At 36.9% G+C, this 15,097-nt stretch overlaps 1 long non-coding RNA gene across 1 annotated transcript in view; it reads left to right on the top strand.

Annotated features, from left to right (window-relative positions):
- Nucleotides 1–11,916, top strand: part of LOC121315659 — a 66,704-nt gene extending 54,788 nt beyond the window's left edge. The window contains exons 2-3 of the long non-coding RNA XR_005950299.1: nucleotides 1,692–1,790; nucleotides 11,815–11,916. This is a non-coding gene — a long non-coding RNA (uncharacterized LOC121315659). The remainder of the gene's footprint in view (nucleotides 1–1,691; nucleotides 1,791–11,814) is intronic.
- The last annotated feature ends 3,181 nt before the right edge of the window (nucleotides 11,917–15,097 follow it).

Here is a 15,097-nt window from a genome sequence, read left to right as displayed (position 1 = left end):
CAGCTAAGGGCCAGTTACAGTAAATACATATAGACCTGGACTGGAATAGCCCTTGAGAACTGGAAGTGATCACGACTGCACCAAAGTCTATGTCACACCTTACCTTTGTATAGTACCAGGGTCAGTGAAACCAGCCACACTTCACAGTGTTATTTTGTCTGTTTGTTGTTTTAACATTTGTGGTGCATCTTATTGTTCTGGCTTCCCCTGACTAAGGCAGAGGTTGTTGTTACTGTATCAGCAGTAGGTATATCTATGCTTTAATTAAGACCTGTGGTTTTTGCATGCCAGACATTATTGGGTTTCTCCAGGCTGACAGGCAAACATTACATATTGCATTATCAATAATGCACAGCCAGGACACAAACCTGAGTGGAATAATAACTCCAGTCTGTCTTGTAAACGTTGTTTGTTTGTTTCATCTGTTTTCAAGATTACTAGCATGATCCGGAGCTGCAGGTGCAGGCCAGCGTTAAACCCAGACACCTGCACTTCACTAGGTCTTTTCACCACAATCATTTAATTCACACACCGTAGGAACTGTGTCTGTACCTTTGTGTTTTGTGTGGGTGATAAAACTAGACTTTTGGTTGCGGGTCAAACCCGTGGGATTATACAAACTGAAGTGATACATGCCACTGTATCGCTTATTTATTATTTACAGGTATTCGCCATAAGACTCTGGACATTGTAAACCATTACAATAAACACCCTTGCACCTGTTCTTAATTGTCTGTGTGATTTGTACCTGCACTCACCTGTATCTACTCACCACTTTGCCACAGGGCCCTATTTACAAAACTGTTTCAAGAAAAACATTTCAGCCTGTTTTTTGAAGAGTTCGTAGGTTCCATATGCCACTGGGACTTGACAGGGACTTGACAGGGATTTGAAATTAGACTCATTCATTTTCATCAGCAGCCAATCAAGGTCAATTACAATTGGAAGCCCCCAGGTAGGAACGATCAGCAGCTGAGGCCTGTACTCCACTCACCTGCAGCAATGTATTTGACTGTTCCAGCTCCAACAGGAAAATTTAGTGACTCAGACCTGAACATCTCCAGGGGCTTTACTTATCAATCGTGCAGAAAAACATTACTTAACTTATTCTTGTGCACAGAGTTTAGAATGTTTACTCGCACAATTCAATTCTGATTTATCAATCTTGCATAAGGCACTCATTCACACGTTTCTAAGTAATACGTGGTAGTAAATCTCAATGTCCCTAAAATTGTTTGCACATGGAAGTTTAATGCCCCAGTATAGCCTTATATGGTAAATGTAGCTGTCTGTCACAGCTCTGTTTTCTCCTCGAATGCCCACACTGCTGTTTTGAAGAATAAATTAATTGTGGGTTCCACCTGGCCATTTAGCCCCAGCATTTAGTAGACAGAGTTGGGCGTCACACATAGCCTGCACATTAATTGAGTGGTACTGTCTCCTGTTCATGAAATTAAACTAATTCAATGTCGGTGCTTTGATTACTATTTGGATGAGGTCATAACACCAACGGTATTGGGGAACCCAGCAATTAAATGAAAATCAATTTTTATTTCAATCTACTGTCCATCAGTACAAGGAAACTGAATGTACTGAGGACAAAGGGCAATGATGGAGTCCAAAACCACTAGCATCAGTGCACTGAAAAGGCTTGTGAAATGCCACTTATGTCTCCAATTTGTTTTTGGCAGGTACCAGAGGCCGAAAAGCCAGAATAGACAGGACATATAAACTAGAAAGGAAGGATGGAGAAGTCATCAAAAGGGGAGACAAAATTGGCAACAACTGAGGTAAGAGTTGTTAAATGTATTCATCTAAACGCTAGAAGTCTCAAAAACAAAATGTTAGAAGTTGACACTACTGCACTAACAAGTAACTACAATGTGACAGATGTTACAGAAATTTAGTTATCAGAGAGTGATATAATATTAGTGGGTATACAATGTATAGTAAAGACAGAAGAGGTGGAGGGGTAGTCTTGAAGCCCAGGTGTTAAATCTGAATGAAAAAAAAACAATGCAGAATCAATATGGGTCAGAATAACAGACAAAAATTCAAAGGGCATTATAACAGGGGCATACTGTAGACCACCAAATTCAGACACCGAGCAAAATAATCTCTTATACAATGACATTGAAGCCATGCTATTGGGGGATTTCAACTTCCCCCCCATATAAAATGGGAGAATCCGATGGGGAGCAGGACAGACAACACTGAAATGGTAGAAATGACAAATGACTGTTTCCTAATGCAATTTGTCAATGCACCGACTAGAGAGGAGGCATGCCTTGATTTAGTCTTTTCAAATAATGAAGGCAGAATAACAAAAACAGAGGTCAGAGAACCTCATTTGAAGTAACAACTAAAACTAAGGTTTACAATTTTAAAAAGGCAAACTATGAAGGAATGAAACAGAGACTAAGGGAAGTAGATTGTAGTAAAATAGAGAAAATATCCATGGAAAAGGGATGGCTATTTTTAAAAAATGTAGTACTTGAGGTGCAAAACAATTACATCCCAAAAGCAGACAAATCAAAATCTGAAACAAAACGGCCAAAATGGTTTAATAGATCAATATTTAATTTATATATATATATATATATATATATATATATATATATATATATATATATATATATATATATATAGTACTGTGCAAAAGTTTTAGGCAGGTGTGAAAAAAGGCTATAAAGTAAGAATGCTTTCAAAAACAGACATGTTAATAGTTTATATTTATCAATTAACAAAATGCAAAGTGAGTGAACAGAAGGATAATCTACATCAAATCCATATTTGGTGTGACCACCCTTTGCCTTCAAAACAGCATCAATTCTTCTAGGTACACTTGCACACAGTTTTTGAAGGAACTCGGCAGGTAGGTTGGCCAAAACATCTTAGAGAACTAACCACAGCTCTTCTGTGGATTTAGGCAGTCTCAGTTGCTTCTCTCTCTTCATGTAATCCCAGGCAGACTCGATGATGTTGAGATCAGGGCTCTGTGGGGGCCATACCATCACTTCCAGGACTCCTTGTTCTTCTTTACGCTGAAGATAGTTCTTAATGACTTTCGTTGTATGTTTGTGGTTGTTGTCATGCTGCAGAATAAATTTGGGGCCAATCAGATGTCTCCTTGATGGTATTGCATGATGGATAAGTATCTGCCTGTACTTCTCAGCATTGAGGAGACCATTAATTCTGACCAAATCCCCAACTCCATTTGCAGAAATGCAGCCCCAAACTTGCAAGGAACCTCCACCATGCTTCACTGTTGCCTGCAGACATTCATTTGTGTACTGCTCTCCAGCCCTTCGGCAAACAAACTGCCTTCTGTTAAAACCAAATATTTCAAATTTTGACTCATCAGTCCAGAGCACCTGCTGCCATTTTTCTGCAGCCCAGTTCCTGTGTTTTTGTGCATAGTTAAGTCGCTTGGCCTTGTTTCCACGTCGGTGGTATGGCTTTTTGACCGCAAGTCTTCCATGAAGGCCACTTCTGACCAGACTTCTCCGGACAGTAGATGGGTGTACCAGGGTGCCACTGTTTTCTGCCAATTCTGAGCTGATGGCATTGCTGGACATCTTCTGATTGTGAAGGGAAGCAAGCACGATGTCTCTTTCATCTGCTGCAGTACGTTTCCTTGGCCGACCACTGCGTCTACAGTCCTCAACGTTGCCTGTTTCTTTGTGCTTCTTCAAAAGAGCTTGGACAGCACATCTGGAAACCCCTGTCTGCCTTGAAAATTTTGCCTGGGAGAGACCTTGCTGATGCAGTATAACTACCTTGTGTCTTGTTGCTGTGCTCAGTCTTGCAATGGTGTATGACTTCTGACAGTAAACTGTCTTCAGCAACCTCACCTTGTTAGCTGGGTTTGGCTGTTCCTCACCCAGTTTTATTCCTCCTACACAGCTGTTTCTGTTTCAGTTAATGATTGTGTTTCAACCTACATATTGAATTGATGATCATTAGCACCTGTTTGGTATAATTGTTTAATCATACACCTGACTATATGCCTACAAAATCCCTGACTTTATGCAAGTGTACCTAGAAGAATTGATGCTGTTTTGAAGGCAAAGGGTGGTCACACCAAATATGGATTTGATGTAGATTTTTCTTCTGTTCACTCACTTTGCATTTTGTTAATTGATAAATATAAACTATTAACATGTCTATTTTTGAAAGCATTCTTACTTTACAGCATTTTTTCACACCTGCATAAAACTTTTGCACAGTACTGTGTGTGTGTGTGTGTGTGTGTGTGTGTGTGTGTGTGTGTGTATATATATATATATATATATATATATATATATATATATATATATATATATATATTCAGAGAAAATAGGCACTTTACAGAGTGTTTAAAAAGGACCAAGAACAAAGTACACAGAAAGAGTACAAGTCAAAATGGAAGTTAGACAGGCCAAGAGAGATAGAAATGTGAATTATTAAGGGGGCTAAAACCAATTCCAAAAAAGTTTTTCCAATATTACAATGGCGAAATAACATAAAAGGAGGAAGTAAAATGTGTAAGAGATACAAATGGCAAAATCATAGATAAAGAGAAAAAAATAGCAAATATATTAAATTATTACTTTTCACAAGTTTTTACAAAGGAGGATATGGACAACATACCCCACATGTCTTCCAGTTCCTATCCCGTTTTAAATAACTTTAGCATAACAGAGGCAGAAGTGTTAAAGAGACTAGGAGCTCTTAAAATAAACAAATCCCCTGGGCTGGATGAGATCCTCCCAATAGTACTCAAAGAAATGAAAGAAATTATTTACAAACCACTAACCAAGATCATGCAACAGTCTCTTGACACTGGGGTTGTACCGACAGACTGGAACTGCAGACGTAATACACATCCACAAAACGGAAACAAAAAACCGAACCATGTATTTACAGACCAATAAGCCTGATTTCTATTATATGTAAACTTATGGAAACTATAACATGTTCCAAAATGGAAAATTACCTATATGGGAACAGCATCCTGGGAGAGAGTCAGCATGGTTTTAGGAAAGGGAAATTTTGTCTAACTAACCTGTTTGATTTTTTTGAGGATGCAGCATTGACAATGAATAATTGCAAAGCATATGACATGATGTATTTGGATTTCCAGAAATCTTTTGACAAAGTCCTGTGTAAAAGATTAATTCTCAAACTGAACACATTAGGGATTCAAGGAAATACATGTACATGGATTAGGGAGTGGTTAACATGTAGAAAACAGAAAGTACTGATTAGAGGAGAAACCTCAAAATGGAGTGAGGTAACCAGTGGAGTACCACAGGGATCAATATTAGGTCCTCTGCTCTTCCTAATATAAATTAATGACTTAGATTCTGGTATAGTAAGCAAATGTGTTAAATTTGCATACGAGTGGCAAACACCATTGCAGCAGCAAAGGTCATTCAAAATGATCTAGACAGCATTCACAATTCAAAATTGATGAAGGAATCTATGAAAAAGATCTAGGAGTTTATGTTGACTCAGAAATGTCTTCATCTAGACAATGAGGGGAAGCTATAATTAAGATAAGTGTAATGTTAAAACTTTGCTATGCATTAGTAAAACCTCATCCGGAATATTCTATTCTGGTCACCTCGCCACAAAAAAGGATATTGCTGCTCTAGAAAGAGTGCAAAGAAGAGTGACCAGAATTATTCTGGGTTTAAAAGGTATGCCATATGCACAGGCTAAAATAATTTAAAAGGTATTGACAATGTTGACCCAGAAAAAAGAAACAAGGACCAGGGGTCACAAATGGAGATTAGACAAAGGGGCATTCAGAACAGAAAGTAGGAGGCAATTTTATACACAGAGAATTGTGGCAGTCAGAAACCAACTCCCCAGTCATTGTTTTTGAAGCTGACACCCTGAGATCCTTCAAGAAGCTGCTTGGTGAGATTCAGGGATCAATAAACTACTAATAACTTGGAACAATGGAATGAATGACCTCTTCTCGTTTGTAAACTTTCTTATGTGCAGGAATGGGATGAGTGCATTTGGTTGGTCTGTGTAGCCTAGGTCCCAACATATCTCACAATTCCAATAAGACTTCCTCAGGAAAGCAGTATCTTGTAAAAAGTGTGTCTGTGCTTTGTGTAAAGTCATAACAATCCCTAAACACTCTCTCAGCAATTTTCAAGTGGTTTTTAATTATTCTGTGAATTTATAGTAAAAATGTCTACGTGTTAATAGGCTGCGTGTGTTTCTACTTATAAGATTATTTTGCAATTCACAATGCAGGACAGAAAGGACTAACAACAACAACATTGTTTTCTATTGAGTTTGTAATACTCATGGTGGTGATAATCAATATTGATACCTCTGCGTGGATAATAATTATATTAGACTAATTGTATATACACTTTAAATTTCAGCTATATACACAATTGTTTTTCATTATGCAGTGATGGTGTATCTTTATCCTGAATGATAGGGGTTTGATTTTTTTTTACAGTACCATCATTCTAACACAAGGAAATTATTGTATGCGTGAGTCTACTAACATTTCCACGCAAAGTCATATGTTGATAAATCTCACACTTTCTGTTAGACTGTGCATGTGCAGTTTAGAATGACATTTGTGCCTGTACACAGTTTAGAATGAAAATTGTGTGTGTGCACAGTTTAGAATGAAAATTGTGTGTGTACACAGTTTAGAATGAAAATTGTGTGTGTACACAGTTTAGAATGAAAATTGTGTGTGTACACAGTTTAGAATGAAAATTGTGTGTGTGCACAGTTTAGAATGAAATTTTTGTGTGGGCAGAGTTTTGAATGACCTTTGTTCATGTGCATGATTGATAAATATAGCCCCAGGACTTGCAATACAACAGAAATAAACTAAACTGTGTCACCAGCACATCAACTAAAGATGCCATTGTGACTGCTTAAAACTGTGTATGCTGGACAAACTTAACCAGACATCTCTGCAATCTTCACCTGCTCATCTACTCTGCACTAATAAAACTACCTCTCATCCAGCAGTAGCTTTAAGGACACAGAGAAAAAGGCCTTTGCATAAAATGTAATGTCAATCGAGTTGACAGTTAAAATACATTAACTTGAAGAACACATCTTTACCCTTAGAGACATGATTACGTCTGAGCAAATTATTTATTACAGCTTCAATAATGTTACAACAATATGGCCTGTTATTGGCACTGATGGGGGGGTGGAGAGCACCCACTTCCCCTCTGTTTTGCTCACCTAGACACAGGGTGGGACCTCAACAAGGTGTCTGTTCTTCACCCCCAGTAGGAGAACATCATTGAGAATCTGTTATAAGGGGATCTGAGGTCAGGATTTCTCCATCTGTGTCTCCTAAACTCGTCATTAATAACAGATGTAACGTTGTTATTAATCATAACGAACATGAGATTATTTCTAGAGAAGTGCTCTTAGTTGGTGAGTCAGATGTCATCACAGCATTCAGGAACACTCAGCAAATATCTGTTAAATATTATCCAGGTGCTAGAATTCTTGATGTTGCTTCTCAGATGGAAAATCTAGCTTAAAACCATAAACAAGTGTCCACTGTTATTGTCCATCAAGAATCATTTTAAATCACTTTGTCGGAAAGTAAAACAATTAGGTAGGAATATTATTGTTTCGGAGCCTCTACCTGTTGTTCGGAGGTGTTGTGAAGCTTTAGTAGACTACTTTCTCTCAACAGCTGGCTGGCAGACTTGTGTGCCTCAGAGAATATGGGTTTTATTCACAACTGGGATAGTCTTTGGGAAAGACCTGCATTCTTTAGAAAAGACAGACTGCATCCAAATAAGAGGGATCCGATCAGATTGGCAGAAAACATAAAGAATATATCACTAGTAGAAGTGTTTCACAAACTTGAGCCACATGATTAAAATCCACAACTTAATTATTCTATTACGATACTGTCAGTTCCCCGTTATCAATTTCAATCTACTTCCCGGGTTTTATATTCGGATTATTTAATTAAAGCTAATACAATGTCCGCCTATGATAACTTAGATAGCTCTGTTCAGACCATTCTTCGTTTGGCTTTACTAAACCCAAGATCTCTGGGTAATAAATCTGTCTTAATTAACAGCTTCATTTTGGAATCAAATTTAGATATTTTAACTTTGGTTGACATGTGGCTGAAGCCGTACCAGAATGCATCACTATAGATGCCTGTCTGACAGGGATCTCCTTCTATCAGAGGTCACATCCCAAAGGCTGAGGTGGTGGGATTGCTATCATTTTTAGTAAAGAGTTTGTTCTTAATCACGAGAACATAAAAGGTTATTCGTCATTTGAAATGTAAAATTTTATGGTTTGTGGCAAAATTTTTAACACCCCTCTAACAAACATCTTATATACTATTGCACCTTATAAAATTAAGAAAAAGATAAAATATTTTCCCTGTGGTTTAATAACATAGCGTGGAGAGCTACTAAACATCAGGTCCATTGTCTAATTTGGAAAGATAATACTTCAAAATAGAGCTGCACTATCTCTAGCAAAATCAGTTTATTATTCAAATCTTATTGAAACAAAAAGCAATCTTAGATTTCTCTTTCAGTCTATAGCAAAATTAACTAATCCACATTCAGAGTCTGTTCTATCAAGTGCTCATCAATGCTGTGATGATTTTATGAATCACAATAGTAATGCTTCTCTTACCGTTTGTCACCCAGCACTCAAACAGACTTTAAAACATTTTTCCTTGCTTTGTGAACTGGATCTGGTTACTATAGTGCAAAAGATGAAACCCACAACATGTGCATTAGATTCTATTCCCACTATTCACTTTTTAAAGAAGTATTTCCCCAAAATAAACACTGCAGTTTTGAATATTGTTAACAGTTCTCTTATCAGGTACTGTTCCTAACTCATTCAAGACTGCTGTAGTAAAATTATCAGGTAGTATCCTGTCTTGGTTTCGATGCTATATCTCAAACAGGTGTCATCGTAAATTGCTCGTATCCTAGACTACGCCACCTGGTGGAGACTAGTGAGCACCATGACTCACTGGGAGGATATTCCCACTGACGGTATTACACAAGGCCACATTTATAAGCAGGTAAGTGTCAATTTATTCTAATCTTTCCACAAAATGCTTTACAAAGCCAAAAACAATACATATTACTGAATAACAGTAAGCATTTTAAAAAAAGAACAGAATAAAAACAAAACAAAATATATAAATTGTATTATAAAAATATGATTTGAATCTAGATTAAAATAAATAAATAAATAAACAATAAATAATAAAGTAAATAAAGCTGTGGGAACAATATGGGAGCAATGGGATATCAGCTCACTTGAATGAAAATGTCAGGCTAAAAATTGGTTTTTAGTCTAGACTTGAAGACATTTTTAACGAAAAAAAGGAAATGTTTGCGACATTTTTAATGTGTTCTTCAAAAGAAAGTTCTGTATCAAATATAACACCTAGGTTTTTTTACTTCTGCCCTAAAATCTGTACAGAGTCCATCAGATAAAACATCAATCAAATGTGTATCTTCATGTTTTCTCTGAGGCCCCAGTATCATCACTTCTGTTTTGTCTGAATTTAACATTAAAAAGTTATTAAACATCCAGTTCTTAATGTCAGCAAGACAGGTATTCAAAATGTTAGCAGCAGATACATAGTCCTGTTTGAGGGACTAGTAAATCTCAGTATCATCAGCATTACAGTGGAAGCTAACTCCATGTCTACGAATAATGTTAGCCAAGGGTAACATGTAAATAGAAAATAAAATTGGGCCAAGAATTGAACCCTGAGGGACCCCACACATAACCTCGGATAAACTGAAATCTGTTTGTGAGATAGTACCGGAACCAAGACAAGACAGTACCTGACAATCCCACCAAATGTTCAAGGCGATCAATTAAAAGAGAGTGATCAATGGTGTCAAAAGCTGCACTTAAATCAAGTAAAACAAGAACTGAAGGTGAGCCGAAGTCATAGGACAGCAGAACATCATTCACTACTCGGATTAGTGTTGTCTCAGTCTGTGATAAAGCTTAAAGCCAGACTGCAATTTCTCAGAAATAAACTGTGCATCAAATATTCTGTGCATCAAGAAATCTATTGAGTTGATCAGCCACTACTCTTTCTAAGACTTTGGACAGAAAAGGGAGATTGGAAATAGGTCTGTAATTATTAGGAGCAGTGGGATCTAGGATGGACTTCTTAAGAGGTTTTACTACTGCAATCTTAAGAACATAAGAACATAAGAACATAAGAAAGTTTACAAACGAGAGGAGGCCATTCGGCCCATCTTGCTCGTTTGGTTGTTAGTAGCTTATTGATCCCAAAATCTCATCAAGCAGCTTCTTGAAGGATCCCAGGGTGTCAGCTTCAACAACATTACTGGGGAGTTGATTCCAGACCCTCACAATTCTCTGTGTAAAAAAGTGTCTCCTATTTTCTGTTCTGAATGCCCCTTTTTCTAAACTCCATTTGTGACCCCTGGTCCTTGTTTCTTTTTTCAGGCTGAAAAAGTCCCTTGGGTCGACACTGTCAATACCTTTTAGAATTTTGAATGCTTGAATTAGGTCGCCACGTAGTCTTCTTTGTTCAAGACTGAACAGATTCAATTCTTTTAGCCTGTCTGCATATGACATGCCTTTTAAGCTCTTCTTTGCACTCTTTCTAGAGCAGCAATATCTTTTTTATAGCGAGGTGACCAGAACTGAACACAATATTCAAGATGAGGTCTTACTAGTGCATTGTACAGTTTTAACATTACTTCCCTTGATCTTAAAGGAGTCTGGCACAATGCCTGAAAAAAGAGACTTGTTAATAATATTTAAAACAGTGGTATTTATTTTTAGATATATCTCTTTTAAAAGTATGGTAGGAATATGATCTAATGTGCAAGTTGTGGGGCTCATTTTTCTAATTAAAAATCCAGCTCTACTTCAGATGTCAAGGAAAAAAACTCAAGGATCTGTTTCGGTTCAGTATCAGTAATTTTGTTTGCTGACAAGTCTCAGTTTAATACAGAGTTACTAATCTGATTTGTAACGTCAGTCACTTTTTTGTTAAAGTGATTCATAAACTCATCACAGCTGACAGAGAGTATTCTGTGTAACACATTCCGATTGAGGAGTTGTTCATTTCGCTATTGACTCAAAGAGAAATCTTGTGTTATTCCTGTTTTTATCTATAAGATTTGTTAGATAAACTGATATAGCTTGAGACAGTGCAGCACTATATTTAGTAACACTGTCCCTCTATCTAATCTCCATTTGTGACCCCTGCTTTCTTTTGTCAGGTCGAAAAAGTCCCCTGGGTCGACATTGTCAATACCTTTTAGAACTTACAAAGCTTGAATCAGATTTCTGCATCTTCTTTGTTCAAGACTGAATAGATTTTAGCCTGTCTGCATATGACATGCCTTTTAAACCAGGAATAATTCTGATCTCTCTTCTTCACACTCTTTCTGGAGAAGCAATATTCTTTTTGTAGCGAGGTGACCAGAATTGAATACAGTTTTCTAATGCATTGTAAAGTTTTTACATTACAGTCAATTATCATTTCTACCATTTTAATTTCAGTTGTCTTACTTCCCATCGGGTTTTCCCATTTTACATGGGGGAAGTTGAAATCCCCAATTAGTATCGCTTCTCCTTTGCTACACACATTTCTAATGTCATTGTGTAACAGATTATTTTGCTCGCCATCTGAATTTGGTGGTCTACAGCATGCCCCTATTATAATGCCCATTTAATTTTTGTCCATTATTCTGACCCATTTTGATTTTTTTAATTTAGTAGTTGCCAATTCATTTTTTGTTGTTTTAGTAGTGTCCAATTATTTTTGTTTAGGTTAGCTCACCGCCACCACCCCAGAGCTGACTCGGGAGCGGCGAAAACGAACACATGCTGTCCTCCGAAGTGTGTGCCGTTAGCCACCCACTGTTTTACACACTGCAGACTCACCGTGCAGCCACCTCAGAGCAACAGCATTGGAGGACAACACAGCTCTGGGCAGCTTACAGGCAAGCCCACAAGTGCCGGCCAGTCTAAGGGATCACTGTTGCGTGGTGAGCCAAGGACTCCCTGCTCGACCTAACCCTCCTTCTCCCCCGGGCGGCGCTAGGCCAATAATTGTCTTAATTATCCGAATCATTGTAATAATACAAATCTTACAAAATAAAAAAAGCATCTTGAATAAACATGTGTGTAGTTTTATTCAAGATATTTATTTTTATTTTGTACAAAATGATATTTCTGTTCTCAATATTTAAAAGATGCTATTTATATCCTGCTAATTAGTAATATATAGCCCTAATTTACATTGACTCTCCCAATTAAATAACAACACTGATCCAGTGTTCACGCTGTCTGGTGTCAGGAATAGTGAACAGCTGCTCAGTATTAATGATTTCAGAGGGAGAAGGTGATATACTATTAAAAACTATAAAGAAACTTTAAAATATATATATTTTTAAAGCTATTAATAAAATAAATAAATATTGATGTTGTACTTATTTTTTCATTTAATTTGTCAAAAGTTATTATTGTATTGTCATGCTGCCTCAAGATAATTAATCACCAGAATCAATTTAGCAAAGGTTTAAGGCTCAATTCACATGTTGTTGATTTCCTTCAGTTCAAAGGCAACTTCAAAATCCTGTTCTGTCTCACATTGTTCTGGAATTATGGGGCCAGGTGGCAACCCTATTTGCACTTAGTACCAAGTATGTACCGTTGATATATAGCTAGTAACCTATTCTTCACATTAAGCATACAAAATTACAAATCCTAAAAATCATTAAGTTAAATAAATTCAGTAAAACTTTAACACCTACAGAGAAATACTGTAATTAAACTTACTATATACCACACATTGAAAATCATGAAAGAATACAATTCAGTACAACAAATTACAGAATTTTAGGAATCATTAAACTTAAAAAATTCAGTAAAATGTTTCTATACATTGATGCTTGCTGTTAAGACATTGTAATAACGTGGAATTTAAATGAATAAAATAAAAGTTCCAGCTGCTCTTGGCAGCTAAATCTCGTGGCTGTTTTAGCAGCAGAAGCTGTGTGCCTAATACACCACAGGTAATTCATCACATGATTACAGGTGCGTTTGGTTAATTAGACAGTACGGTTGATCAAAGATCAGATATGATTATTAATTTGTTTATTTAGCAGATGCCTTTATTTAAGGTGACTTACAGAGACTAGTGTGTGTGAACTATCCATTAGCTGCAGAGTCACTTACAACAACGTCTCACCCGAAAGACAGAGCACAAGGAGGTTAAGTGACTTGCTCAGGGTCACCCAGTGAGTCAGTAATTGAGCCGGGATTTAAATCAGGGACCTCCTGGTTACAAGCCCTTTTCTTTAACCACTGGACCCCACAGCCTCCTATACAGTTACTTAGACTGCAATAATACAGCAGATGCTCGCAAGAGTCTATTAGTAGCAACTACACTTATAATTGCTGTCTCGGAATTTCATTATGTTTACAAACAGAACATTTTATATAAGCAGCTTTTCTTACCTGTATGTTTAAGTGATAATCCGGTCTTCCATACAAAATGTGCACTTATAAACATATTATAAATAATTAAATATAAATAAAAACAGACAAAAAGCTGATATTAACATACGTAATCTATTTATATAGAACATGTTGTGGTTTAAACATTTAAAATGCATTGTCATTGACATTTTGAGTTTGAGATCTAGTAACAGGTAACAGGAACATAATGGTTGAGTGTGCCTTCCAGTGTCACAGCCTATCAATAGGAAGACATATTTACAGTTTTAATCTGGAGCCACTTTAAACACTCAGCACATTTGGTTTTTGACTCTATAAAGTTATTGTCAGATGCTTCGGTGGCTACAATGGTTTATACTTCAGAAAACAGAAACAAATTATGCAGCAATCTGAGCTACTTTTTTGTGCTACAAACATTTAAATGGTTTTGAAGACCCTTTGTCTTTCCCTGATAATTTCTCCAAAAAAAATGTCAAGCTATCCTGTATGATAACAGAAAAATCAGCTGCTTTGGGACCTGGATGGAGGTTTAATTCATTTAAATAAGCAATAGTTGAAACAAAGATGTAAAATTAAAGGGATATATAGGGCCTACAAATTGAATTGAGCAAGCAAGCTGTCAGCTAGTACAATCTTAGAGTTGAATCAAAAGATGTTGAAATGATAATAAGTTTGCCCTTTCCTATTTACTGATATGTTAACAGCAGGTAAAAAACAATTATATTTCTGATAGAACAAGAGTGGTGCTTTGTAAGGCTGCCTGTTTGAACAGCTGCTCTGTGATATATGTGTCTTGTGAAGTGTCCTATCAAGGCATTGACCCAACCTATGCTGGGTCATGGCTGGATGTGTTTCTTTTATCACCTAATCTCCTGCTGCCAAACAAACCCAAGGCTGGATGTGAGGTGGTACTGAAATTATTATATATGAGGTGCATGCCCCTTTTAAGTTCCAACTGAATGGTGGATGTGGGCTGGAAACAATAACCCTCATTCTAAAAACCACCACATTGTTGATGGAAGAAACTGCACGTACCCAGCCTTCATATCTTCTGGAACACTTCTTTGCTTCTAACGTTATGTTCATGCTACATCGAGTTTCGCAGCCGTTGGTGGCACAAGCCCGCTATTTGTGTTTGATGCATTGACAGTATAAATGTGGTAGGTAGATTGTTCTTAAGATAAGGTAACTAACTGGTTTTATGATCGACAGGGGGAGACAGAAAGGTTAAAATTAGATGAGGGGCAATCCAGAAGTTGGAATTCTTGCTTATGTCATTGAAGATAAGTTTTTAAACAAACACTGTTTGATTAAAATAGGATATTACACTGAAATAGTAAAGCCTAATCTTGGTATCAGTTTGTACAATTTTGATGAATCTTTGCACTTGTTATAAGATAGTACACCTGTACTATGTTCTTTATATTTTGATATACAGTATGTTCGTATAGTTCTCCATTGATAGGAAATGGATAAGACTTCACGTAGCTTCTGGGAAGTCTTCCTCGTTAAAATGTGTTGCCCTAAAATAGGCTATTTGCATTTCATCACGTTTTTTGCTACTTAAATTATGTATTTAATATGTTCTCCC

This window comes from Polyodon spathula, chromosome 5, assembly GCF_017654505.1.
Source record: "Polyodon spathula isolate WHYD16114869_AA chromosome 5, ASM1765450v1, whole genome shotgun sequence".
Lineage (NCBI taxonomy): Eukaryota > Metazoa > Chordata > Actinopteri > Acipenseriformes > Polyodontidae > Polyodon > Polyodon spathula.
The sequence above is the reverse complement of the archived record's forward strand: the minus strand, read 5'-3'. Positions and strand labels throughout refer to the sequence as shown.